Source organism: Narcine bancroftii, chromosome 5 (assembly GCF_036971445.1).
Source record: "Narcine bancroftii isolate sNarBan1 chromosome 5, sNarBan1.hap1, whole genome shotgun sequence".
In the NCBI taxonomy this organism is placed as follows: domain Eukaryota; kingdom Metazoa; phylum Chordata; class Chondrichthyes; order Torpediniformes; family Narcinidae; genus Narcine; species Narcine bancroftii.
The window spans coordinates 246,806,925-246,832,325 of record NC_091473.1 but is presented as its reverse complement, the minus strand read 5'-3'; the positions used below and the strand labels follow the sequence as shown (position 1 = coordinate 246,832,325).

The 25,401-nt window shown below is 41.6% G+C and overlaps 1 long non-coding RNA gene across 4 annotated transcripts in view; it reads right to left on the bottom strand.

Annotated features, from left to right (window-relative positions):
* Nucleotides 1–13,371: 13,371 nt before the first annotated feature.
* The window catches only part of LOC138765145 (uncharacterized), a 129,810-nt gene continuing 117,780 nt past the window's right edge, over nt 13,372–25,401 (bottom strand). For all 4 annotated transcript variants that reach the window (XR_011358500.1, XR_011358501.1, XR_011358498.1 and 1 more), the window contains one exon: nt 13,372–14,283. This is a non-coding gene — a long non-coding RNA (uncharacterized lncRNA). The remainder of the gene's footprint in view (nt 14,284–25,401) is intronic.

The window sequence follows — 25,401 nt, the reverse complement described above, 5'->3', positions numbered from 1 at the left end:
GATTTTGCCTGCAATGGAGAGCAACGTGATTCCCCTGTAGTTTGAGCAGTCTGATTTCTCGCCTTTGTTTTTGTACAGGGTGATGATGGTGGCATCACGAAGATCCTGAGGCAGTTTACCTTGGTCCCAACAAAGCTTGAAAAACTCATGCAGTTTGGCATGCAGAGTTTTGCCGCCAGCCTTCCAGATTTCTGGGGGGATTCCATCCATACCTGCTGCTTTGCCACTTTTCAGTTGTTCGATTGCCTTATATGTCTCATCCAGGGTGGGAACCTCATCCAGCTCTAGCCTTAGGGGCTGTTGAGGGAGCTGGAGCAGGGCGGAATCTTGGACTGAGCGGTTGGCACTGAAAAGAGATTGGAAGTGTTCTGACCATCGGTTGAGGATGGAGATCTTGTCGCTGAGGAGGACTTTGCCGTCTGAGCTGCGCAGCGGGCTTTGGACTTGGGGTGAGGGGCCGTACACAGCCTTTAGAGCCTCGTAGAAACCCCTGAAGTCGCCAATGTCCGCGCTGAGCTGGGTTCGTTTGGCGAGGCTAGTCCACCACTCATTTTGGATCTCCCGGAGTTTGCGCTGAAGATGGCTGCATGCGCGACGGAAGGCTTGTTTCTTCTCTGGACAGGACGGCTTTGTAAGGTGAGCCTGGTGGGCAGCTCGCTTCTTTGCCAGCAGCTCCTGGATTTCCTGGCTGTTTTCGTCAAACCAGTCCTTGTTTTTCCTGGAGGAGAAGCCCAGTTCCTCTTCAGTGGATTGCAGTATGGTAGTCTTCAACTGATCCCAGAGGGTTTCAGGGGACGGGTCCGTGAGGCGGGTTGCAACGTCGAGCTTTGCTTTGAGGTTTGCCTGGAAGTTTCCTCTCGCTTCGTCTGACTGCAGGTTTCCAACATTGAACCTCTTTCTGGGGGCTTTATTGTTCCTGGGCTTTGGCTTGAAGTGAAGGTTGAGCTTGCAGCGAACCAGCCGGTGGTCAGTGTGGCATTCCGCGCTAGGCATGACCCATTGTACAAAGTACATGTGTGCCAAAATTCTTATTTGTTACATGTAAAGACAAACTATAACAGTAGGCTAATTAAATTAAAAGAGACAATAAATATCAGTACATCATTTAGATAATAAATATTCACAGTAATCCTTGTGCAAAAAAAGTGACTAGGAATAGTGTGAACAGTCCTTTTGTCATGTCGGATCAGTCCATGGTGCATGAACCAAGGGGAGGCCCCGAGTGCAATATCTGATGGAAAAAAACTATTCTTGAACATAGAGGTGCTCATTTTCAGGCTTCTTACCTTCCACCTGAAGTTAGCAGTGATGAAAGATTGTCACCAGTGTGATGGTGATCCTTTAGGATGTTGGTTGCCGCCTTGCTTCCACAGCCGCTGTGGCAACAAGTTCTACAGATTCACTCCCCTCTGACGCCCTTTTATCTTGAAAGTACATCCTCTTGTCCTAGAATCTCCTACCATTGGGAAACATCCTTGTCATATCTACCCTGTCCAGGCCTTTCAGCACCCCCCCCCCTTTCAGCACCCCCCCCCCCGCCTTTCAGCACCCCTCCCCCTTTCAGCAGCCCCCCCCATCCTTCTGTATTTCAATTACAGTTCAAGAGCTGACAATCATTTCTCATATGCTAACCCTTTCATTCCTGATATCATTCTAATAAAGCTTCTCTGAATCCTTTCCAAAACTACCACATCTTTTCTCAAATATGGTACAGTACTCCAAGTGAGGTCTCACCTGTGCTTTATAGAGTCTCAACATTAGATCCCTGCTCTTGTATGCAATCCTTCTAGAAATAAATGCCAACTTTGCATTCACCTTCTTCACCATTTACTCAACCTGGAGGTTAATCTTTAGGGTAGCCTGCATAAGGACTCCCATGGAATTATGAATTTTCTACCCATCTAAATAATACTCTGCCCCTCTATTTCTTTTACTAAAGTGCATGACCATACACTTTCTAATATTGTATTTCATCTGTCACCTCTTTGCCCATTCTCCTAATCTATCTAAGTCTCTCTACAGCCTTTCGGTATCCTCAGCACTATCTCCCCTACCACCTATTTTGGTATCATGTGCAAATTTAGACACAAAGCCATCTATTCCATAATCCAAATCATTTATATACAATGTGAAAAGAATTCACCCCAACACTGACTCCTATGGAACACCACTCATAACTGATAGCCAACCAGAATAGGATCTCTTTCATCCTACTTTTTGTTTCTTGCCAACCAGCCAATTTTGTTTAGCAGCCTTGTGTGCAGAGCCTTATCGAAGGGCTTTTGAAAGTCCAACATCCTCTGCGTCTCTCCTGTCTATCCAACTTGTGATCTCCAAAAAATTGCAATAGTTTATCAGGCATGATTTTCCTTTAAAGAAATCATGTTGACTTGGGCCTATCTTTTCATGAACCTTCAGGTATTCCATAATCTCATCTTTGACAATCGATTCCCAACAGCTTCAACCACTGACATCAGGCTAATAGGTCTATAATTTCCTTTCTGCTGTCTCACTTCCTTCTTAAACAGAAGAGTGATATTCGCAATCCTCCATTCTACCAGAAACATGCCAGACTCCATTGATTTCTGGAAGATTATTACCAATGTCTCCACAATCTCTACAGCCATCTCCTTCAGAACCCAATAGTGCATTCCATCCAATCTGGGAGACTTATCTACCCTTAGACCATTTAGCTTCCTAAGTACCTTCTCTCTCATGATCTTGACTGCACTCACTCCTCTTCCGAGAGATCCATGTGCATCCAGTGTGCTACTAATATCTTCCACGGTGAAGACTGATCCAAAGTATTCATTCAGTTGCTCTGTCATCTCCTGTCACCCATTACAATTTCTCCAGCATAATTTTCTATTGTACTATGTCTACTTTTAATCTTTCCATTTCTATGTAAAAAAACTTTTAGGGTTCTTTTTGATAGTACATACTAACCTTCTTTCATAATTCATCTTTTCCTTCCCAATCACTTTCTTATGTGTCTTCTCCAAGTTTTTAAAAGTTTCCCAGTCTTTTATCTTCCCACTAACTTTTGCTTCCTTCTATACCCTAACTTCCCTTGTCAGCCACAATTGTCTAATTTTTCCATTCACAATTTTCTTTCTTTTGCCTGTCCTGCACTTTCCTCATTTCATGCATAATCACCCAGCCATTGATGATCTGCTGTCTTCCCCATTAGTGTGTTTTGTCTTTGGCCAGTTCCTCTCTCATGCGACTGTAATTTATGTTTACTCCACTGAAATGCTGGCACATCGGACTTTAGCCTCTCCCTTTCAAATTTCAAAGTGAACTCAATTACATCGTGATCACATCCTCCTAAGAGTTCCTTTACCTTAAGCTCTCTAATCACCTCTGGGTTCATTACTCAGAACCCAATTATGATTTTGGTCTGCACTGATTAAGGTCTGTCGATAAGGAAGTCGAGGATCCGGTGGCAGAAGAATGGACAGAGTCCCAGGTCCTTTAGCTTGGTCATGAGTTCTGCTGTACGATGGTGAGAACACTGAGTTAGAGTCAATGAACAGCAGCCAGATCTTTGTGCTTCTCTTTGGATCTGGCGGTTGGGTCACCGATGGTTTGAACTGGAGTTTGTGTGGCAGCAGAGGTCGCGGGAGCGCTGGAGGTGAATCCATGGACATTCTGAAGGGACTCTCTTTTGCTTCTCTTTCTCCTATCATTAGGGGCACTGGGAAATGCTTATGGTGGCTCTTTGTTTGCCTTATGGCAGACAAAACTTTATTATGTATATTACTTTTTCAATAAAATGAACCTTTTGAATCTTTGGCGAGGTTGAAATCCAAATGATCAAATGCTCCATATAGTGTGCAGATGGATAAAGAGATGGAGGAGTTCTCAGAAATAAGCTACGGCTAGCTTAAAGGGAAATTTATTACTTGGCAAAATAAGAAAATGAGGGTTAGAATTTTTAAATCCAGTCATTGTTTAACCAGGAAAGAGTATGGATTGTGGACCATAGGAATTATAGATGAACAGGAGTTGACATGAGTGAAATCACAGGCGACAGAATCAAGTAGTCACACAGCAGAAAAGCAGACCCTTAATTCCATATGTTCATGCGGAATATCAAGTACCCATTCCCACAGTAATACCCATTTGCTAACATGTCTGTAGCTTTCCATACAAGGTAGTTGAAGTGTTTATCAAGATATTTTTGAAATGTTACAAAGCTCTTTGCCTTCACCAACTACTCGGGAAGGTGTGGTTCTAACCACACTCTAGTTGAAAATAATTGCTCTTTGGATCTTCTCTAAAGCCACTACCCTAAACCTATGCCCTCTAGCTTTAGAAACCTCGTCAATGAGAAAAAGGTTTTGACAATCTATCTCAATAATGATCTCATAAATTTGATTACCTCTATCAAGACAACCCTGCCACCCCCTCCCCCCCACCCAACACACTTCACCCTTTCCACTCCAAGGAAAACAAACTGAAACAGACCAGTCTCCATGTAACTGGAATGGTCAATCTTACAGAGATTTTCACCACATGCGGGGGTGGGGTTGGTGGCAGATACATTTCAGATTATCTGAATTTAGCTAGGCTACAGACCCAACTATAGGAGCATTATCTCCTGTGAGGAATCAAGATATCTGTTCTTGATTGTTTGGGTCACTGAAGAGTAATTCCTTAAGTTAATTAATGGGAAATTTCCAGAAGATTAATATGGACCTCAAAGAAATTTAGATGCTTACTACTATAAAGCAGCCTCCAAAGAAATTAAAATCTACACGTTTGAAATAGAGATAAATCACAATGAATGTGTGCTCTCAGGAAAAAGACTTAAAATTGCAATAGTATAGGTTTAATTTCAGATAAGTTACAAAAGAAACAATATGAGAGTAAAAATGTGTTCCTCTGGGCACTTTGTAAATGAAAGTCAAACAGTTATTGGCCTTGTCTAGATTTAGCATGAAATTGTTTTAAAGGAATTAGGAAGTGTCAGAATGATTACTTTGCAGAGCAAAATTATAACATTTAGCACCTCAGGCTCTAGATTGTTTAAGATTAAACCTCTAAATCTTGGCAAAATGTAAGAGTCGTTGATGAATGATTTTGACAAATGTGCGTAAAGCAGATCGACAGCCCATTTAACTCTCCCGTCGTGCTCACTGCGGACACACACTGGTGCCCCATTGTCACAAATTGATTACATGATAAGGTTCCTTGGCATCTAAGCATTTAAGCAATGATGTAATTCCTATTATCTCTATTCATTTTTCAAATTCATTCTCAGGATTTGGATAAGTGGTAAGACCTCATGTTGGGTATTGTGAGCAGTTTTGGGGCTCCTCATTTAAGAAAAGATGTGCTGACATTGGAGAGGGTTCAAAAGAGATTCACTAGGATGATTCCAGGAATGAAAGGGTGGCACAGTTAGCTTTGTGCCAGTGACCAGAGTTCGAATACCGCACTGTCAGTGAGGAATTGGTATGTTCTCCATGTGTCCTTGTGGATTTCCTCCTGGTGCTTCGGTTTTCTTCTACCCTTCAAAACGTACAGGGTTATCGGTCAATTGGGAGTGATTGTGCGGCATGGGCTTAAGGGGTGAAAGGTCCTGTTATCATGTTGTATATTTAAATTTAAATTTAGGAAGGGTTAGCCTATGAGGAGCATTTGATAGTCTTTGGCTGTATTAATGATGGAGGATCTCATTTAAACATTTCCGAAGTTGAAAGGCATGGAAAGTGTAGATGTAGAAAGGTTGTTTCCCATGGTAGGAGAGACTAGGACAAGAGGGCACAACTTCAGCTTAGAACAGTGATGCATAGTAATTTCTTCAGCAAGAGGATGATAAATCTGTGGAATCTGTTGCCACAGGTGGTTGTGGAGGACAGGTCATTGGGTGTATTTAAAACAGGGATTGATAAGTTCTTGATTAGCCAGGGCATCAAACATTATGGGGAGGGCAGGCAGTGGGGCTGAGTGAGAGAATGGATCAGCTCATGATTGAATGGCGGGGCAGACTTGATTGTTCTGGTCCTATGCCTTATGGCCTTATAATGGATGCTGCATGACCTGCTGAGTTTCTCCAGCACTCTTGTGCATTGCATGTGGGAATTCTTGACATTTGTTGCCCATTATAGGTAGATAGAGGAGTGCAGGATTTGAACACAGTAAAGATGAAGTATGAATCTGAATTAGAATAGTGAGAGACCTGGGAAGGGAGTTGGTGGAGATTGTATACATCGATACCCTTGACCTTCTCTTCGGTATTGGAAAGTGTTGCACTCTACTTTACGGTCATAATGTTTTGGTGGTGTGGGATACTGAGCAAGTCAGCTGCTTTGTCCTGGAAGGTATTATTCTTTATGAATGAGGATAAAGTGCCACTCATCAAGACAACAGGAAGTAATTCGAACAAACTGACGTGATTTTCATATTGCACTCACTGTAAATGTTTCACTAATGATTGTGATGAGGACTAGGGGCTGCAATTAAAGGGTTAGTTCTGTGGATGAAAGTAGAGTTGTCAAAGCACCACCCTCTTCCAATTCCACTGTTTCAGTTTAGGCACTTCAGCGTGATTAGCAATTTAAAAATTGAATAGACAGGTTACTTTGTTGAGTAGGTTAGCTTCAGTCTAAATGTAAAACTGGCCAGCTTCAATGATTGGGAAAGGACACAATCCTGTAATATACATTGTGCTAACCTCTGCGTAGCCACCTTGGGAGTGAAAATGTTGGTTGCTGCTGCTGGCCAATATAATGTGGGTTGTAGTAGTTGGGGACAGAGGTTAAACTGGAAAACTTACTCTAAAGAATAGAATATTAAAAAAAAACCAGCACTGCCAGAGCTTCTGTAATGGCAGCACTGCCGCTGGTGCAGCTCCGAGAGAGCGGAGACACAGCACTGCTATGAGGGGTTCAACTATCCAGTCCTAATGCTGGCAGCTTTGTACAGGTGTTAAATGACCTGTTAGAGGAGTCAACGGTCTTTTTAAACTAAAATCCCACAACCATGGATCTGTAACCATGTTGGCTGCAGCAGTCATGAGGGATTACAGACATAGGGGAGCAGTGGACCAGCACAGGGTACCAGAAATGGGAAGAACATCCTCTGTGGAAAAGGAGAAGCAGAGGAGACAACCTTACAGGATCAGAGAGGGGCTCAGAAGCTGAGAGGCCCACACAGTCAGCGGATAGGGAACCCACATGGGTAGCGGGCTGCTGGACTAGTTGCATGTGAACCAAGTATCAGAGCCAGGAATCAAGAGGGTGCTGAGGGCAAGAAGGGGACCCAAAGGGTCTCGGGCACTGACTGTTCCTAATTGTTTTGAGGGTTTGAAACTGGTCAGGGAGGGTGATGGATGCCTTGAGCCTGGTGGTTTCATGTTGAACTAGATAGGAGGTTTTGGGGGCAGCACCTCAGAGGAGACAGTGCGATCCATGCACACAATGTCTCTGTAGAGATTCTCTTTTGCTTCTCTTCCTGGCTCGATGGTGGTGCTGGACTAGTGGTGCCTATTTGTGTCCCTTTACAGGGAAAATAAAGGAAAAAATGTTTTTTAGTGTTTTTGCATATGACAATAAATGGAATCTTGAATCAGTAGTAGGAGGCTAATGTCGTGCAATGGGGATGATATCAGGGATGAGGAACATTGACTAAGTGAGCAGAATGAAGCAGGGGATCTTCTGGGCACAGAGTAAGATGAGATAATACCTAATATAGATTTACATTTATATATGAGTTTCACATTCTTTTGAGAATGACCCAATGTACCTTACAGACAATTAAGTACTTGTGATGTGTAATAACTGTTGTAAAATAGGAAATTAAAAATGAAATAATAATAGAAAGTAGGTCAGTAGCAGGCAGTTACCGATTGAAAATCATTTGGAAAAATAATTAGAGGAGAACTAAATGTTTTTTTTTCCCCAATCTACATCAAGGTTGACTGAGATCAGGAACACTAAACCAGAAAGGGTGGGAGAGGAAGATATCACAGCAAAAGGCATTAGACCTGTGGTTGAAGAGTGATTTGAATTATTTGAAAAATGTTTGGTTGATGTTAGGCAGTAGTTTCAATTAAATGAATCAGGTACATGATGGCCCAGATTCCATCTTGCAATGCTATTGGATTCCACAATAGACCACTCAATGAGTCAGGTGGCTGGGCTTAGTCATTGAACTGAACAAGTAGCTTTTTAATTTCCTTGTCGAGATATATTTGATCTTTCCAATGAATTTCAGTGGAGTAACTGCAAGTACGCTTTTTCCACTGAGGTTAAGTGAGATACAAACCAGAGGAAATGGTAAATCAAATAGATAGATAGATAGAGAGACAGACAGACAGAAACAAATTACATAAATCCAAGTATCAAGTATAAGGGTTGGGATGTTATGGCAAAGTTGTATAAGAAATTGTGGCCATTAGTGAAACTTAGGTGCCAGAGGGGCAAGACTGGCAGATCAGCGTTGCGGGATGCCATTGCTTTAGATGTGATAGAATGGGGGACTGAAAGGAGAGGAGTGGATTGTTCGTCATGGAAAACATCATAGCTCTGCTCAAGCAGAAGGCTCGTCTGCTGAGACTGTATCAGTGGAGCTGAGGAACAGGAAAAGAATGACCACACTCATGGGGTTGTATTATAGACTGCCCGATAGTCAACAAGAATTGGAGAAGCAAATCTGTAGAGAGATGGCAGACAACTGCAGGAAATGTATGGTTGTGATAGAAGGAGATTTTAACTTTCCCATATGGTAAAAGGGCTGGATGGCTTGGAGTTTGTGAAATGTGTTCACAGAAGTTTTCTAAATCAATATATAAAGGTACCAACTAAAGAGAGTGCAATACTGGATCTGCTACTGGGGAATGAGACATAAGTATGTATAGGGGAGCATTTTGAGTCCAGTAATCATAATGCCATTAGTTTCAGTTAATTATGGAGAAGAATAAGTCTGGGCATGCAGTTGAGTTTCTAAATCGGAGTAAGGTCAATTTTGAGGAAATGAGAAGGGATTTAGAATGTGTGGATTGGTACAAATTGTTTTCGGGCAAGGATGTGTTTGGTAAGCAGAAGACCTTCAAAGGTGAAATTTTGAGAGTATGCAGTTTGTATGTTCCTGTCAGGATTAAAGGCAAAGTTAGCAGGCATAGGGAACCTTGATTTTCAAGGGATATTGGGGATCTGGTTCACAAGAAGAGTGAGGTGTATAACAGGTAAAGCCAACATGGAGCAGATGAGGTACTTGAGGAGTATAAAAAATGCTTGAAAAAATTCAAGAAAGAAATCAAGAAGGCTAGAAGAAGATATGAGGTTGCTTTGGCAGACAATATGAAGGAAAATCCTAAGATTTTCTGCAGGTATATTAAGAGCAAAAGGATAGTAAGGGACAACATTGAATATCAGAGAGGTTGGCTTTGTATGGAGGAGATCTTAATTTTTTTTTCACCAATATTTATCAGTATTCACTCAGGAAATGAGCACTGTTGTTGGAAGGAAGGAAAACTGGCTGTGAGGTCATGAAACCTATACCGATTAAAGAGAAGGAATTGGTTGGTGTCTTAAAGCAAATAAGGCAGATAAGTCCCCAGGGCCTGACAAGGTATTCTCTTAGACCTTGAAGGGGGGCTAGTATAGAAATTGCAGGGGCTCTAGCATAATTATTTAAAATGTCCTTAGCCATGGGTGTGGTGCCAGAGGATTGTAGGATAGTTCATGTTGTCCGTTGTTTAAAAAAGGCTCCAAATGTAACCTTGGAAATTATAGGTCAGTAGTAGGTAAATTATTGGAAGGTGTTCTAGCAGATCGAATATACAATTACCGGAAAGCCAGGAAATTATTAGGGATAGATAACATGGGTTTGCACCTGATAGGTTGTGTTTAACCAACCTTATACTATTTTTGAAGGAGGTTACCAGGAAGATTGATGAAGGAAAGACTGTGGATGTTGTCTAAGTGGACCTTAGTAAGGCCTTTGACAAGGTCCTACATGGAACATTAGTCAGGAAGGTTCAGACACTAGGTATTCATGGTGAAGTTGTGAAGTAGATTAGATAATGGCAAGACAGAAGCCATGGTGAATGACTGCTTCTCAGGCTGGAGGCCTATGACCAATGATGTGCCTCAGGGATCGGTGCTGGGGCCATTGTTATTTGTCATCTATGTCAATGATCTGGATGATAATGTGGTCAATTGAATCAGCAAATTTGCAGATGAAACCAAGCTTGGCGGAATTGTGGACATCGAAGAAGGTTTTCTAAACTTGCAGAGGGATCTGGAAAAATGGGTTGAGAAATGGCAGATGGAATTTAATGCAGACAATTGTGAGGTGTTGCATTTTGGTAGGACATACGCAGTAAATAGTTGGGCACTGAGGAGTGCGGTAGAACAGGGATCTGGGAATGGTGACACAGGTGGATAGATCTATAAAGAATATTAACATTTAAGAAGAATTTGGACAGGTTATTGGATGGGAGAGTTTTGTAAATCAAAGGCCAATATACTAAAAGTATATTGTACAGGAGTTGGGATGTTATGTTAAAGTTAAAGTTGTATAAGACATTGGTGAGGCCAAATTTGGAGTATCATGTGCAGTTTTGATAGGAAAGATATCAATAAGATAGAAGGGCTGCAGAGAAGATTTACTAGGATGTTGAAGGGAAAGGTTAAAAAGATTAGAACTTTATTCCCTGGAGTGTAGAAGAATGTGAGGAAATTTAAAATTATGAGGGGGATAGACAGAATAAATGTAGATTGGCTTTTTCCACTGAGGGCAGGTGAGATACAAACCAGAGGAGATGGGTTAAGGATGAAAGGTGTAAAGTGTAGGGGGAACATTAGGAGAAATGTCTTCACACAGGGATTGGTTGGAACATGGAATAAGCTACCAACTGAATCGATGAATATTAACATTTAAGAAGAATTTGGACAGGCAATTGGATGGGAGAATTTTTAGGGCAATGGACTGGTCAGTGGGACTAGGCAGAAAAATAGTTTGGCACAGAATAGAAAGGCCGAAGGGCCTTTTTCAGTGCTATTATGTTCTATAGTTCTATGGGTTAAGGGTGAAAGGGGAGAAGTTTAAGGGGGCATTCAAGGGAAATTTCTTCACACTGAAAGTAGTGAGAGTGTGGAACAAGCTGGCAGCCGAAGTGGTGAATGTAAGTTCAATTTTAACATTTAAGAAACATTTAGACAGGTACATGGATGCGAGGGGTATGGACAGATTGGACTGGATGCAGGTCAGTGGGCTGAGGCAGAATAATAGATGGTCACAAACTAGAAGACTGAAGGGCCCCTTTTCTGTGGTGCAATTGTTCCATGGTTCTGTTTCTGAGCTTTTCCTTTCTGACTTCCTGGATATATCAATTTTAATCACTTCACCATTGACAAATCTTTGCTGTTGAAGTTCTGGTATTCCATCCTTCAGTCCTTACATCCTTCAGTCTCTCTATATCTCTGTCATCCATCAAAACCTTTTTTATATCTACCTCTGTGATCAACTGTGGTCATCTGCCCTAATAAGTCCTTAGGGGCCAAATTATCTTTTCCAATGCTCCTTGAACATCTTGGAACGTGCATTCAATGTTGGTGCTTTATTGCATCTTCTTTGACCTGATTATTTTTACCATTATTGTTGTCTGATTTCAGTTAGACAATCAAACAGAAAATATTCATACTTTTTGTCCTTTTTCTCGGTCTCAGTAAAAAGCACAATATTAATAATTTTTCCTGGGTCTACCTGTGCGTCCTTGTGCAAAATAGAAGTCACTTTATTGCTTGTAATCTTTCTTCCTATAATAAGTCCAACATCGTTCATTTCAATAGCCCTGCAAACTGTTCTATTATGTAAAATAAACAACCCCATTATTTCAATGGCTTTGTAATCTCTCTCGTTATAATGAGCATTGTTCGCTTTGATGATTTAATAATCAGTTTCACTGAATAAAATGAGCTCTGCACAACAAGCATTTTAGCGACGGCAGAGGTTCATACTCAAGGGATTTTGACTTCTAAGGTTTCAGAAAAGTTTGAGGAGTACGTTTACTGAGCCTTCAGCCAGAGGTACTGATGAATCCTGATCTAATTCCTTTGAACGTTCATCCTTCTGTAGATGAGAAAATGAGCAAAGGATTCTACAGAAGAATTGGATGAAAACAGGAAGCAGCAGAAGGTGTACATGATGCTCAATACAGAATCAAAACAGTTCAGGCATTCTGAGATGTTGGCAAGAGGCAATAAATGATAGTATTGGCATAACATTGTGGGATGTCTCCCACACACTGTTTCTCTCATATGGTTCATTAACAGTTGATCAATTGTTGATAATAAACTAGTCCTGTTTCCATTCTGGAGATGTGGGCATTGCTCTTAGAAGTTGATAGGCAATTAAGCGTCTTACTGTATTGATTCCAAGAAGCATTAATGACCCAGAAACAGGATCTCTCATTTTATTAGAGTAATCAAGCATTGGGGAAAGAAAACAAATCCTTGCTTTACTTCTGAAGAAAGCAGAATTTATTTCAGGGATTTGGTTGCTTTCATCAGGGTGTGGTGGGGTGCATTAAGTCTAAAAGTCAGGAAGATGCGTTGCAGCTTTATGAAACTTTGGTTAAGCAGTATTGCGAGAACAGTGTGCATTTCTGGTTACAAGAAGGATGTGGAGAGGTTCACCAGGATGTTGCCTGGATTAGAGTTTATTTGCTGCAAGGAGAGCCTGGAAAATTTGGATTGTTTTTTTTGCTGGACCATCAGAGGACGAAGGAAGACTTGTAAGAAGTTCATAAAGTTATGGGGCATAGGGAGAGGCTTTATCAATTTCAAATATTGAGGACGTAAGCTCTAAAATGGAAGGCAGAATGTTTAAAGGATGTGCATTGCAAGCTTTTTTAAACTGACGGTGGCAGGATCCTGGATGTGGGTGGTGGGGATAGATACAATAGAAAAGTTTAAGATGCATTCAGGTAAACAGGGAATGGGGATATGGATCATGTGCAGGCAGACAGGATGAGTTTAATTTGGCATCGTGGTTAGACCAGATATGGTGGGCTGAAGAGCACTTTCTTGGCCATATTGTTCCATGATCCAGGAGTTCAAATGACTTGTTTGGGATCATGAAAGTGAAATTGGATATATTTGATCAATTCAACAATTATAAATTATTCCAAGAATTTCTTAAAATGTTTATAACTTGGTTCTCAGTTACACTGTGTTTGCTGAGGCAGAAATATTTGGTCAGCAAAAGATAACAAAATATTCTGTGGATTTATTGGCCATCAATGGATTTTAAAAATCTGTAGTTAGTTACAACAGTTAAATAGCTGGAGACATTCTTTAAATATGAAACCTAGATAAATGACATCCTCTCCTTCCACACAGGAATGATGACTGAAGACAATGCCTGGAGCTCCATTCTGGGAAGCACTCTAGCTGAGTGATAGTGGGATTGGTTTAAAAGTGTCACCAGTTCCAAAGTTTCAAAGTTCAGTTAAGAATAAGACTGGGCATCATCCAGGAGTAGCCAGGCCCTTGCTGCTATTGACCAGGCAGTTTAAGTGGGGAATGGTATGCTCAAAGGGCTGGCTGGGAGAGGGATTGTGAGCCCGAAGTGACATGTATGTACTCTGACAATAAATCTGAACTTTGAATAGCGTAATAGAATGAAATCGCCTCCTGCTCTCAGTTATGACAAGGTCTACTTTATTTTCTCACACTTCAGACAATGAATGGATGCAATTATCCCTTTCCTAACTGTCGAAGGTGGGTGCCATACATGGAAAATAATGTGCAATGGGATTAAATGGATGCAGCGAACTTCAAACTCTTTCACCAAGCCACCAGGGTTTTGCAGGCATTAACACAGCCAACCGAATCTCTGGTAGAAAGGCAGGGGGCATGAAGATTCACAAAAGAAACACATAATAGGGTTGACTGAAGACAATGCCTGGAGCTGCATTCTGGGAAGCACTCTGAGATCTGCGAGTCAGATAGAAGGCCACTGAATGAAATGGGGCTTTTTCCTTCTCTCATTTCTGGAAAAGAGGTTCTTCTGTTGCACGCCTCACCAAAAAATAAACAAAACCCTTCTTTGTGTATTGCTGCAGAGTAATATTTCCAAAGTGCCATCTCGTGGATGAAATGCATGTTCAGTCAATCAATACCGATATCAAAGTTGATGCTGCCTTTCATCTCTCTCTCCTGTTCTCCTTATCACTTCAACTTGTTTGCTGTCTTTTTCATACATTATGTGTCTTCAGAGAAATCAGTAAACACAATTTTGTTGTAGCTCCTTAATCCCAGAGGAAATCTGGACATGACATTTAGACATGAAAACAAATTAAATGAAAATAAAAATGATTGAACATACTCAATTAAAGCATCTTCATTTCACATTTTTTCCCCCTCATGTGAACTCGACAGACAGATTCCATTTATTGTCCAAGTCTAATTGCCAGTATACTATAGAGGGCTGTTCAGAGTCACCCACACTGGTAGATCTGAAGTCATCTCCAAACCAGACCAAATAAGGTTCCAGATTCCAGTGGAATGGAAAGGGAAAATAAATTTCCAATCATGGTAGTGCAACACTCCCATAGGACTATCCAGTATTATTCAAGGCTTTGTGGTCAAGTCCTTTGTTTTCAGTTATGGTCCTAATCTCATAGTTGGCCCAAACCATGCATCTTACCTTTCAAGCTTCCTCAGTGCGTGGGCGATTAGAAGATGGATTGATTGCAACTCAGAATTAATTGAGCACAGCTAGGATTGATTGCTTCATTACCCACAACTTCTGTTTGGCCCTTCATCAATTAATTTAATTAAACACCAGTTTCCTGCCATTTTATGGATAGAATGCATCAATTTCAAAGCCTTGTGTCCATTACCTATACATGAGAAAGGAAAGATTTGCATTCCTTTCACTCTCTTAACCTATCTTTAAGTGACATTCCTGGAGAAGCTCAGTTGACATGCAGTCACTGTTTAATTTATTTTTGTAACAAATTTAGAGTTACAGCACAGCCCACGATCCTGCGCTGCCCAAAATACACCCATGTGACTAATTAACCTACTAACCCCATACGTCTTTGGAATGTGGGAGGAAACCGGAGCACCCGGAGGAAAGCCACGCGGACACAGAGAGAACATACAAACTCCTTACAGACAGTTGCGGATTTGAACCCAGGTCACTAGCGCTGTAATAGTGTTGCACTAACTGCTACATGGTTAATGCTTGTGCAATGCTAATACAGGGCCAGTGTAATGAAGGACTAGCATTTACACAAGACAATGGATGATGTGGTGACATTATTAGTGGATAGTCTATCTAGTTGGTGTTACAGTGATCAACAATGGGACATCATAACAGGAAGAGTTCATCTTTGGATAGGATACTGGGATTATCAAATGGTCATGGTATAGAGGAGTCCATTCAACCTTTTGGATCTTTTACATCCACCTGGAAAGGAAGATGGTTTCTTTGATTATCAAGCCATCTGAGGGTGAGATTACTGTGCCAAAGGTAGGTTCACTACTACTGAGAGGAGTAAAACATAGAATTCTGCAGATGCTGTGATTGTAGTCAAAACACAGAAATGCTGCAGGAACTTCACCGGTCCATAGGAGGAAAAGATATATTACTGACATTTCAGAGCAGAGCCCTTCTTCAAGGTGTGATTGAAAAAACAGGCATCTGAAGTAAAGGGTGGAGAAAGCATTGCTCACTACTTCTGAGTCCTAGCTGATACCTTATCAAATTGGGGTGGTAGGCCTCTGCCCTTTCACTGAAATTTTCCATATTGGGTACTAACATTGCTTATATTATTATGACCATTCTTTCATTAAGGAAGCTCATGCTGCTATCTTCATCTGAAAACAGTAGGCTTGACCACAACATGTGGCCTAATACTACACAGTCTTAAAAGACTGCTGTACTGCCAGGTTGTCATTTTCTCCTATTCACTGATATCCTTGTTTGGCTTCATCATGAACTGTTATGAAGTTATTCCCTTTATTGTGTTAATGAGTGTGCGAGTGGTGTGAGCAAGTCAAGCATAGGTACACCACTCTTCCATAAATCCCCAATAGCTAGCAAATTTGATTGCCGTTCAGTCAAATGGAGGTAGAAGCTCTAACTGTACATCCATTAGTAATCCTGACTTGTACAAGGCAGCGGAAAGAGAGAAAGTATTGTTCCTAACAGAAAGTGCACCAACTAAATTGTTGACACCGATTCAACGGAAGATGAAAAGGAGAGGAAGCTTGGCAGCACTTCCTCGAGTTCAATCGTCTTGCCTGTCCCATGAACGTTGAAGGGCATTGTCAACTGCTGATTCTCTCACACAGCCACTTGTAGGCTTTAAGCAAACAGTATATGTGATGTGGGGGGGGATTCCATCCATACCTGCTGCTTTGCCACTTTTCAGTTGTTCGATTGCCTTATATGTCTCATCCAGGGTGGGAACCTCATCCAGCTCTAGCCTTAGGGGCTGCCTTAGGGGCAGAAGTCTGGAAGGCTGGCGGCAAAACTCTGCATGCCAAACTGCATGAGTTTTTCAAGCTTTGTTGGGACCAAGGTAAACTGCCTCAGGATCTTCGTGATGCCACCATCATCACCCTGTACAAAAACAAAGGCGAGAAATCAGACTGCTCAAACTACAGGGGAATCACGTTGCTCTCCATTGCAGGCAAAATCTTCGCTAGGATTCTACTAAATAGAATAATACCTAGTGTCGCCGAGAATATTCTCCCAGAATCACAGTGCGGCTTTCGTGCAAACAGAGGAACCACTGACATGGTCTTTGCCCTCAGACAGCTCCAAGAAAAGTGCAGAGAACAAAACAAAGGACTCTACATCACCTTTGTTGACCTCACCAAAGCCTTCGACACCGTGAGCAGGAAAGGGCTTTGGCAAATACTAGAGCGCATCGGATGTCCCCCAAAGTTCCTCAACATGCACGAAAACCAACAAGGTCGGGTCAGATACAGCAATGAGCTCTCTGAACCCTTCTCCATTAACAATGGCGTGAAGCAAGGCTGTGTTCTCGCACCAACCCTCTTTTCAATCTTCTTCAGCATGATGCTGAACCAAGCCATGAAAGACCCCAACAATGAAGACGCTGTTTACATCCGGTACCGCACGGATGGCAGTCTCTTCAATCTGAGGCGCCTGCAAGCTCACACCAAGACACAAGAGAAACTTGTGCGTGAACTACTCTTTGCAGACGATGCCGCTTTAGTTGCCCATTCAGAGCCAGCTCTTCAGCGCTTGACGTCTTGCTTTGCGGAAACTGCCAAAATGTTTGGCCTGGAAGTCAGCCTGAAGAAAACTGAGGTCCTCCATCAGCCAGCTCCCCACCATGATTACCAGCCCCCCCACATCTCCATCGGGCACATAAAACTCAAAACGGTCAACCAGTTTACCTATCTCGGATGCACCATTTCATCAGATGCAAGGATCGACAATGAGATAGACAACAGACTCGCCAAGGCAAATAGCGCCTTTGGAAGACTACACAAAAGAGTCTGGAAAAACAACCAACTGAAAAACCTCACAAAGATAAGCGTATACAGAGCCGTTGTCGTACCCACACTCCTGTTCGGCTCCGAATCATGGGTCCTCTACCGGCACCACCTACGGCTCCTAGAACGCTTCCACCAGCGTTGTCTCCGCTCCATCCTCAACATCCATTGGAGCGCTTACATCCCTAACGTTGAAGTACTCGAGATGGCAGAGGTCGACAGCATCGAGTCCACGCTGCTGAAGATCCAGCTGCGCTGGATGGGTCACGTCTCCAGAATGGAGGACCATCGCCTTCCCAAGATCGTGTTATATGGCGAGCTCTCCACTGGCCACCGTGACAGAGGTGCACCAAAGAAAAGGTACAAGGACTGCCTAAAGAAATCTCTTGGTGCCTGCCACATTGACCACCGCCAGTGGGCTGATATCGCCTCAAACCGTGCATCTTGGCGCCTCACAGTTTGGCGGGCAGCAACCTCCTTTGAAGAAGACCGCTGAGCCTACCTCACTGACAAAAGGCAAAGGAGGAAAAACCCAACACCCATCCCCAACCAACCAATTTTCCCCTGCAACCGCTGCAATCGTGTCTGCCTGTCCCGCATCGGACTTGTCAGCCACAAACGACTCTGCAGCTAACGTGGACTTTTTACCCCCTCCATAAATCTTCGTCCGCGAAGCCAAGCCAAAGATATGTGATGTGGTGACAATGAAGCAATGTGTGGAAATATCACAAAAAACAACTTGCCTCAGGTGCTAAAATAATCTTAACTTTCCTCAGACAGAGAGAGCCCAGAAGGTGGGCTGAACTAAGTATTTTAAAATATGCAAGTGTAGATATTTAGGATTGAGTGACTACTTTGAGGAGTACAAGGGATGAAGAAGGAAGTGGGAGGATAAAAGGGGACACTTAACAGCCTTGGCAGATAAGGTTAAAAAAAATCCCAAGAGTAACCCTAACAATAACAGGAGAATATTTCTCCTCAGGGATCAGTCATGCATTCTTTGAACCACAGGAGATGGGCGAGGCCTTAATTAAAGTTGGAGAAGAGCCTGGTCATCAGGTGCGAGATGCTTTCGGTACTGCTCTAATTGGCACAGGTGTGGCTTATTCCCCTGCACCTCAGCCCTGGCAGTTACAAGAGCAGTTTTCTGATTTGTATGGGTGTCCAAAATGGAAAGATCCAAAGGAGTGCCGTGTACAACTCACCATAAAATGGGGGAAAAGGCGTAGCCAACATGGTTTTCAACCTGATGACCACCTTCGCATGTGGTTGCATCAGGCTGTGTGCAGAACCAAAGTACTGGAGCACCAGGTGCAGCTATATGCTGAGGTTCTACTTGTCCAGGTGTTTGCGAAGGATAGGCCCGGCCCGGTGCCATGCAATGTACCAGTTAGCTGGACTTTGCCTCACCACCTATCCTTTGTGGATGAGTTTTTCCAGAACAGAACCTTCAGCCGCTAGCCCATCAGACAGTGGCCAGCACGGAATGTCCTGCAGAAACAGAGATAAGAACATGATGGATCTCGTGGGATGGTTCCCTGAGCAGACCATCCAGGCCTCATCATCAGGCCTCACAAACAAGTACCAGGGCTTGGCCTGGCTGGCAATGAAAGGAGCCCTCCCAGTGAAATCCTTCTTGTACAACTGGAATATTACCCTCCACGCATGTTGTCCTGGGGATGGCTATGGTGGAGTGGAGACTGTCACCCACCTCTTTCCTGAATTCAGATTTGCAAAGAATGTGTGGAGAAGGATGCAGGAATCCATGACATGGTTCATCCCCAGCAGCAGTGTGACATAGGATTCTCTGATCTGCGGGCTGTTCCCGGGGACCCACTCTGAGTCCAACATCCAGAACTGCTGAAAGGCCATCAAGTCGGTGAAAGACGCCCTTTTGTCTGTCCGAATCCTGTTGGTCTTTCAGCATACTGAGATATTTGTCTGGGAATGCTGCCAATTCCAGTTTGCAGGAGTACGTGCTAAGGGACGCACTGAGGCTTGAAGTAGCTAACACGAGGGGACTGTGGGGAAGGACCACAGTTTAGAGTCCTCCCATTACTGGGGACTGAGGGGCTATGAAGCCACTCAACCCACAGGGTGAGGAGAGGGGGAGAAACAACAAGGTGCCTCAGTGGTGGTCACAGGGTATTGAGAGAACAAATGTAACAATGTACATTGATGAGAATATATAGATCTGACTGACATTATGAGTGTAAAGACTTGAACTCTTCTTGTTCTTCAATTTTTTTTATATAAACAATGTATGTCTACAGTGATGGTAACAGTGTATTAAAAGAACAATATAAAATATACATGAATGAGAATGTATCAATATGACTGACATTATGAATGTAAAATGTCTTGAATAATTTTCTTTCATGGTACATAATTTATTGTGAATAAAGTATATTTTTGGAAAAAAAAGGAATGCTTTTCAAAGGAATTATTACAATTGGTGACGGGGTGGAAGAGATGGTGTGAGAGGTGGAGAGACAAGTGGAGGGAAAGACCACTAGGAAGGAGAAGTGAAAAAAAAAGCACAGGGATTGTTAAAGAAGGAAGCAGATGAATCAGATAGTGTTCGGGATGACTTATAATTGGAAAAACTGAAGTTCATGCCATTAGGTTTAAGGCTGTGCAAGAGCAATATGTTATGTGTTCCTCAAGTTAACCCTGACAATGGATGAGGGCAAGGACAGATGTACATGTCAAGAAATATTTGAGGGAAATTAAAAAGGTTGGCTACAGGAAGCTCAAGTTTCAATTCACAGAGCATAGGCGCTTAGCAAAACAGGTCACCCAATCTGCTCTTTCATCTCCTCTCACTGGTGTTCATCATTGTCCATAATAACCCATATAAAAAAATGCTACATTGATATGAAAAGCTCAGTCCAAATGCCATGATTCTAACCACATGGAATGATGTATGGAGTCAATTTAGCTGGAAGGCACCACAAAGGAAGGACAAGGCCACCTTAATAAAGTTCAAGAAAGAGGTGATTAATTGTGTGTTGTTTCCAATATATTTGCAGTAATCCCTGGTCTAAACAATGAACCTTGGTGTATTTACCAATCGTTTATCTAGCACTGGATCAGTTGAGTTATTGCCAGTCGTTTTATTACTTTATTTTATGCCTACTACTGCAATTGCTAAATAATAGAAGATACTTCAAAGGGTTATAGCTAATGCAGAATGTAAGGAGAGAATCTAATAAATATGCATGATATTATTATTGGAGAAGAGTGAGCCATTGAAAGTCTGAAACAAAAGTAGAAAAATACATATAGCTCAACTTGAGTAGAAATCATAGGGTGACGCTTTAGCCAAATAATATTTGCTATACTTGAGTTTCCACTGCAGAATAAGACAAGAATAATATCATCAACGTTCTTTTACTATGCTGCATGCAACTTATGGCAACATACAAAAATTAGCAGCTAATCCATCTTAATCACAATAATTGGAATAAATATTGGTTATGAGACCTGGGATATCACAAAATCACAAGGAAAAGGAACAGAAGTAGGTCATTCGGCCCATTGAATCTCCTCCGCAACTCCATTCTGAGCTAAACTGTTCTCACATCTAGTTCCAAATTCTGGCCTTTTCCCAATATCCCTTGATACCCTGACTAATTAGATATCTATCAATGTCCCCCTTAAACTCCCTCAATGGTCAGGCCTCCACAGCTGTATGTGGCATGAATTCCACAAATCATGATCCTCTGGCTAAAGAAATTTCTCCTCATCTCAGTTTTCAATGGGAACCTTCTAAGACTGTGCCCTCATGTCCTGGATTCACTCACCAAGGGAAACAGCATATCTGTCCAAGTCTTTCAGCATTCAAAATGTTTATATGAGCTCCCCTCTCATTCTTCTACATTCCAATGAATACAGTCCAAGAGCCAATTCCAAGAATCATCCTGGTAAATCTTTTCTGTACTCTCTCCAACATCATTACATCTCTTCTAGGATAAGGGGCCCAAATTTGCATACAGTTCTCCAAATGAGGTCTCACCAGTGCTCCATAGAGCCTCATCAACACCTCTTTACTTTTATACTATTCCCCATTTTTTAATAGTTTATTTATTTTTTGACCATATATGTAGTCAATTACAAAATTAAAAATTACAAGTACAAATGTAAATCTAGTATTTACTCCATGATGTTTATGCCCCAGGCCCCCCAACTCCCACCCAAGAAAAAAGGCCAAAAAGAGTAAATTTAAAGAAAAAGCAGAAAAAGAGAAAAAGAGTAAATTTAAAGAAAAAGCAGAAAAAGAGAAAAGATTAAAAAATAGAAAAGAAATCAGAATTGGATTGCTGAAAAGTGCCACACACTCCATGGATCATAAATCGATGTTCTATTTAATTTTTTTTTGGAGAAGATCAACGTAAGTCTCGAGGGTTAGGTAGAACACAATTAAAGATTTACATATGAGCATTGTAAATATGGGTGCCAACCTTGTAAAAATATGTTGAACTTATTTCTTAAGTTATAGGTAATTTTCTCAAAGGGAACTACAACTATGTATTTCTGCATTCCAATGTGCCAAACCTAGATGTGAATCAGAGTTCCATTCAACTGCTATACATTTTCTAGCCATTGCCAATGCAATTTTAACAAATTCTATTTGATATTTATATGGTTGAGTCTTCTCCCTGTAATATTACCCAGAAAGAATAATTCTGGGTTTTGTGGAAATTTGGTTCCTGTAATTTGTTCTAAGAAATTTCCTAGATTGACACAAAAAAGTCTCACTTTAGAAGGTAAATAGGTTGAATGTACAAAATGTTCCTACCTCCTTGCCACCTCTAAAACATTGGTCTGATAAGTCTGAACTTAATTTAATTTCTTTGAGCTGACACTGTTCCTCTTGAAATGAATGCCAACATAGCATTTGCTTTCTTTACTGCCAATCCAACCTGGTGGTGAACCTTTAGGTTATCCTGAATGAAGACCTCTCCTCCCAAGAGCCTTTGCACTTCCGAATTGTGAATTTTCTCCCGGTCCAAATAATAATCTGCCTGTTTATTTCCTTTTCTAAAATGTACAACCATACATTTCTCAACATTGTATCTAATCTGCCATTTCTTTGCCCACTCTCCTAAGTTATCCAAGTCTTTCTGCAACCTTTTGGTTTCTTCAACGCTTCCTACTCCACCACCTGTCTTGGTGTCATCTGCAAATTTAGCCACAAAACCAATCAATCCATAATCTAAATCATGAATATGCATTGTAAAAAGAAGTGGCCCCAACATCAACCCCTGCAGAACACCACTAGGAACCTGCAACCAACCAGAACAACCCTCCTCAGCTTTATAACAGTGCCTTGAGACCTTTTGCCTCCACCTTATCCAAACATCTTATCTGAAATACAGCAACTCCACTAGTGCAGCATTATCTCAGTCCAATGCACACACTGGTGCTCTTGTCACAGGGGTAGATTTGAATCAGGATTTATTGTTATGAATATGCCACAAAATTCATTGTTTTACAGCAACGTCACAGGGCAAAAATTGCTATGAGTTACTTTTCAAAAATAAATAGTGCAAGAAAATAGGAGAAAGTGAGGCAGTGTCTGTGGCTCATTGTCCATTCAGAAATCCGAGGCAGAGGGGAAGAAGCTGTCTTTGGGCTGCTGGGTGCTCGTCTTCAAGCTCCTGTACTTAGAGCGGCAAAACTTGGTGAGGTGTTTGAGGAGATTTGGTATGTCACTGAAGACTCTCGAAAACCTCTGCAGGTGTACCGTGGAGAGCATTCTGGCTGGTCGCATTACTGTCTGGTATGGAGGTGCTCTAGCTAAAATTAAAAATGCCTAGGAACAAGTTTTAAACCTTATATTATTATCAGATGAAGTTTGGAATCCAAATTTTAATCCTGATGCTTATCATTGCTTATCACAATTTAAAGTTGTACAAAGGCCTCATATCTAAAGTTAAATTATCTCGTATATTTTCAGATGCAAATCCTTACTGTGATAAATGTAAGAGAGAAGAGGCTTCTTTAAATCAAATGTTTTGGACATGTCCTAGCCTTGAAAAATATTGGAGGGAGGTATTTCAAACTTTATCCTTCATTTTAAATGTAAATTTAGAGCCTAGTCCTCTGGTTGCTCTTTTGGGCACAACTGGAGAGGATGACATTCCTCTAACTCCAATTAAATGTCATATTCTGTCTTTTTTGCCTCTCTCCTTGCTAGACGTGCGATACTGTGATAGATGGAAGGTTGCTGGCCCTCCCACTCGTGCTCAATGGCTCAGGGACATTATGTCCTGTTTAAATTTAGAAAAGACAGGTTATTCAGTTAATAATTCAAATATAAGGTTTCAAATGCTGTGGGGACCACTCTTGAATGACTTTCATAATCTCTAGACATAATATTATTAATATCATGCATTCCATAAATGTTTGTAAATGCATGCTTATATTTGAAATTAATAAAAATATTGAAAAAAAACACCCTGCTTTTCTGTTTGATGCATTAAAATGAACGATCTCACATTTCCTGCTCTATATTCTATCAACCATGTTGCCTTTCCCTTTGACAATATTCCCCTGAAGCTTCTCAAACCCTACTCATACCTTTGCCCTGTTTTGCATCATCAGACCTGGGAACACAGCTTGTGTTCTTCTCTGCCAAATCATTAGTCGAGATTATGAAGAGCTGGGGCCCAAACTTCAGTACCCCTCTCCCAGCCTGAGGAGGACCTTTCAATTCCCATTCCTTCCTTTATAACCAGCCTGATGTTCGCTGTTTCAAAAGAGCTGCTGTCAGGTAGCCTGCATGTCCCACTGCTAGGAACTGGTTTAATCTTTTGGCTCACTGGTTGTTTCCAATTTATTCTCTTTTCCTGCTGACAATCCTAAACATCTCATTCGTAAATGAGCAAGTCTGCAGATATAAACATGATGAATGACAACCTGAGTTTAGACCTAGAATTGGTGGTATGAACTGAAGAGGTGGCACTGATCCAGAGACGGAAATGCTCCTGGATGGTGTGGATTGAAGTCAAGATTGTTCAGTCAGGGGCGGTTACCAGGGATAGCACTCAAATTCATGTCCAGGCAATAGTTTTAAAAAATGGAGTCACACACCACAGAATGTTAACCTTCAGCCCAATATTTCCTTGCTGATCATCAATGAATCATCTATATTAATCCCATTTACCATCAGTTGGTCCATAGTGTAGCGTACCTTGAAGAAGGGCTCAGGGCCTAAATTTCGGAAATACATCTTTACCTCCTTTGGACGCTGTGAGTTCCTCCAGCATTTACTGTTTTACCATCGCTTTCTATGTCTTGGCAATTCTGTTCTGAAAGTACTGGCTTTTACTATTCGCCCCAGATTACAAACATCCTTTGGCAAAAAAATAAATCCTCTTCACACTCCTACTAAACTGCTTCCTCCTTGCGACAAACCTTTAGCTTTGAGTTTTAGACACCTCTGCCATGGGAAAGATTTCCTGCTATCTGCCCCATTCGTGGCCTTGTAATTTTGTTCATTTCTGTTTGGCCCTAAATGGAGGACTTTGGATATCAGTCAAGGATGAAATTAGGTGCCTGGGATTTGAAGGCAGTGGATTGGAGGCTGGAAAAGCATTTAGTGCTGAGACACAGACTTGCCGAGCTCATGGCTGTCCTAGTTAGCACACAGACAAACATACATAATCAGCTCAATTTATGTGGTAGGCCTGCCATTTCTTCTCATGTTACTTTAACTTTACATAGAAAGCCTTGACAGTGACATATAACGTAATTATTGATCTTCCCATCCAATCAGAGAAAAACAATAACAAATAAATCATTCCTCCCTGTTCTGAGGCATCTTGAATTTTCCTTCTAGATTGAAGCAGAATAAAAGTTATTGATTGACAGAAGCCTTCATTAGTAGCCACATCAAAGA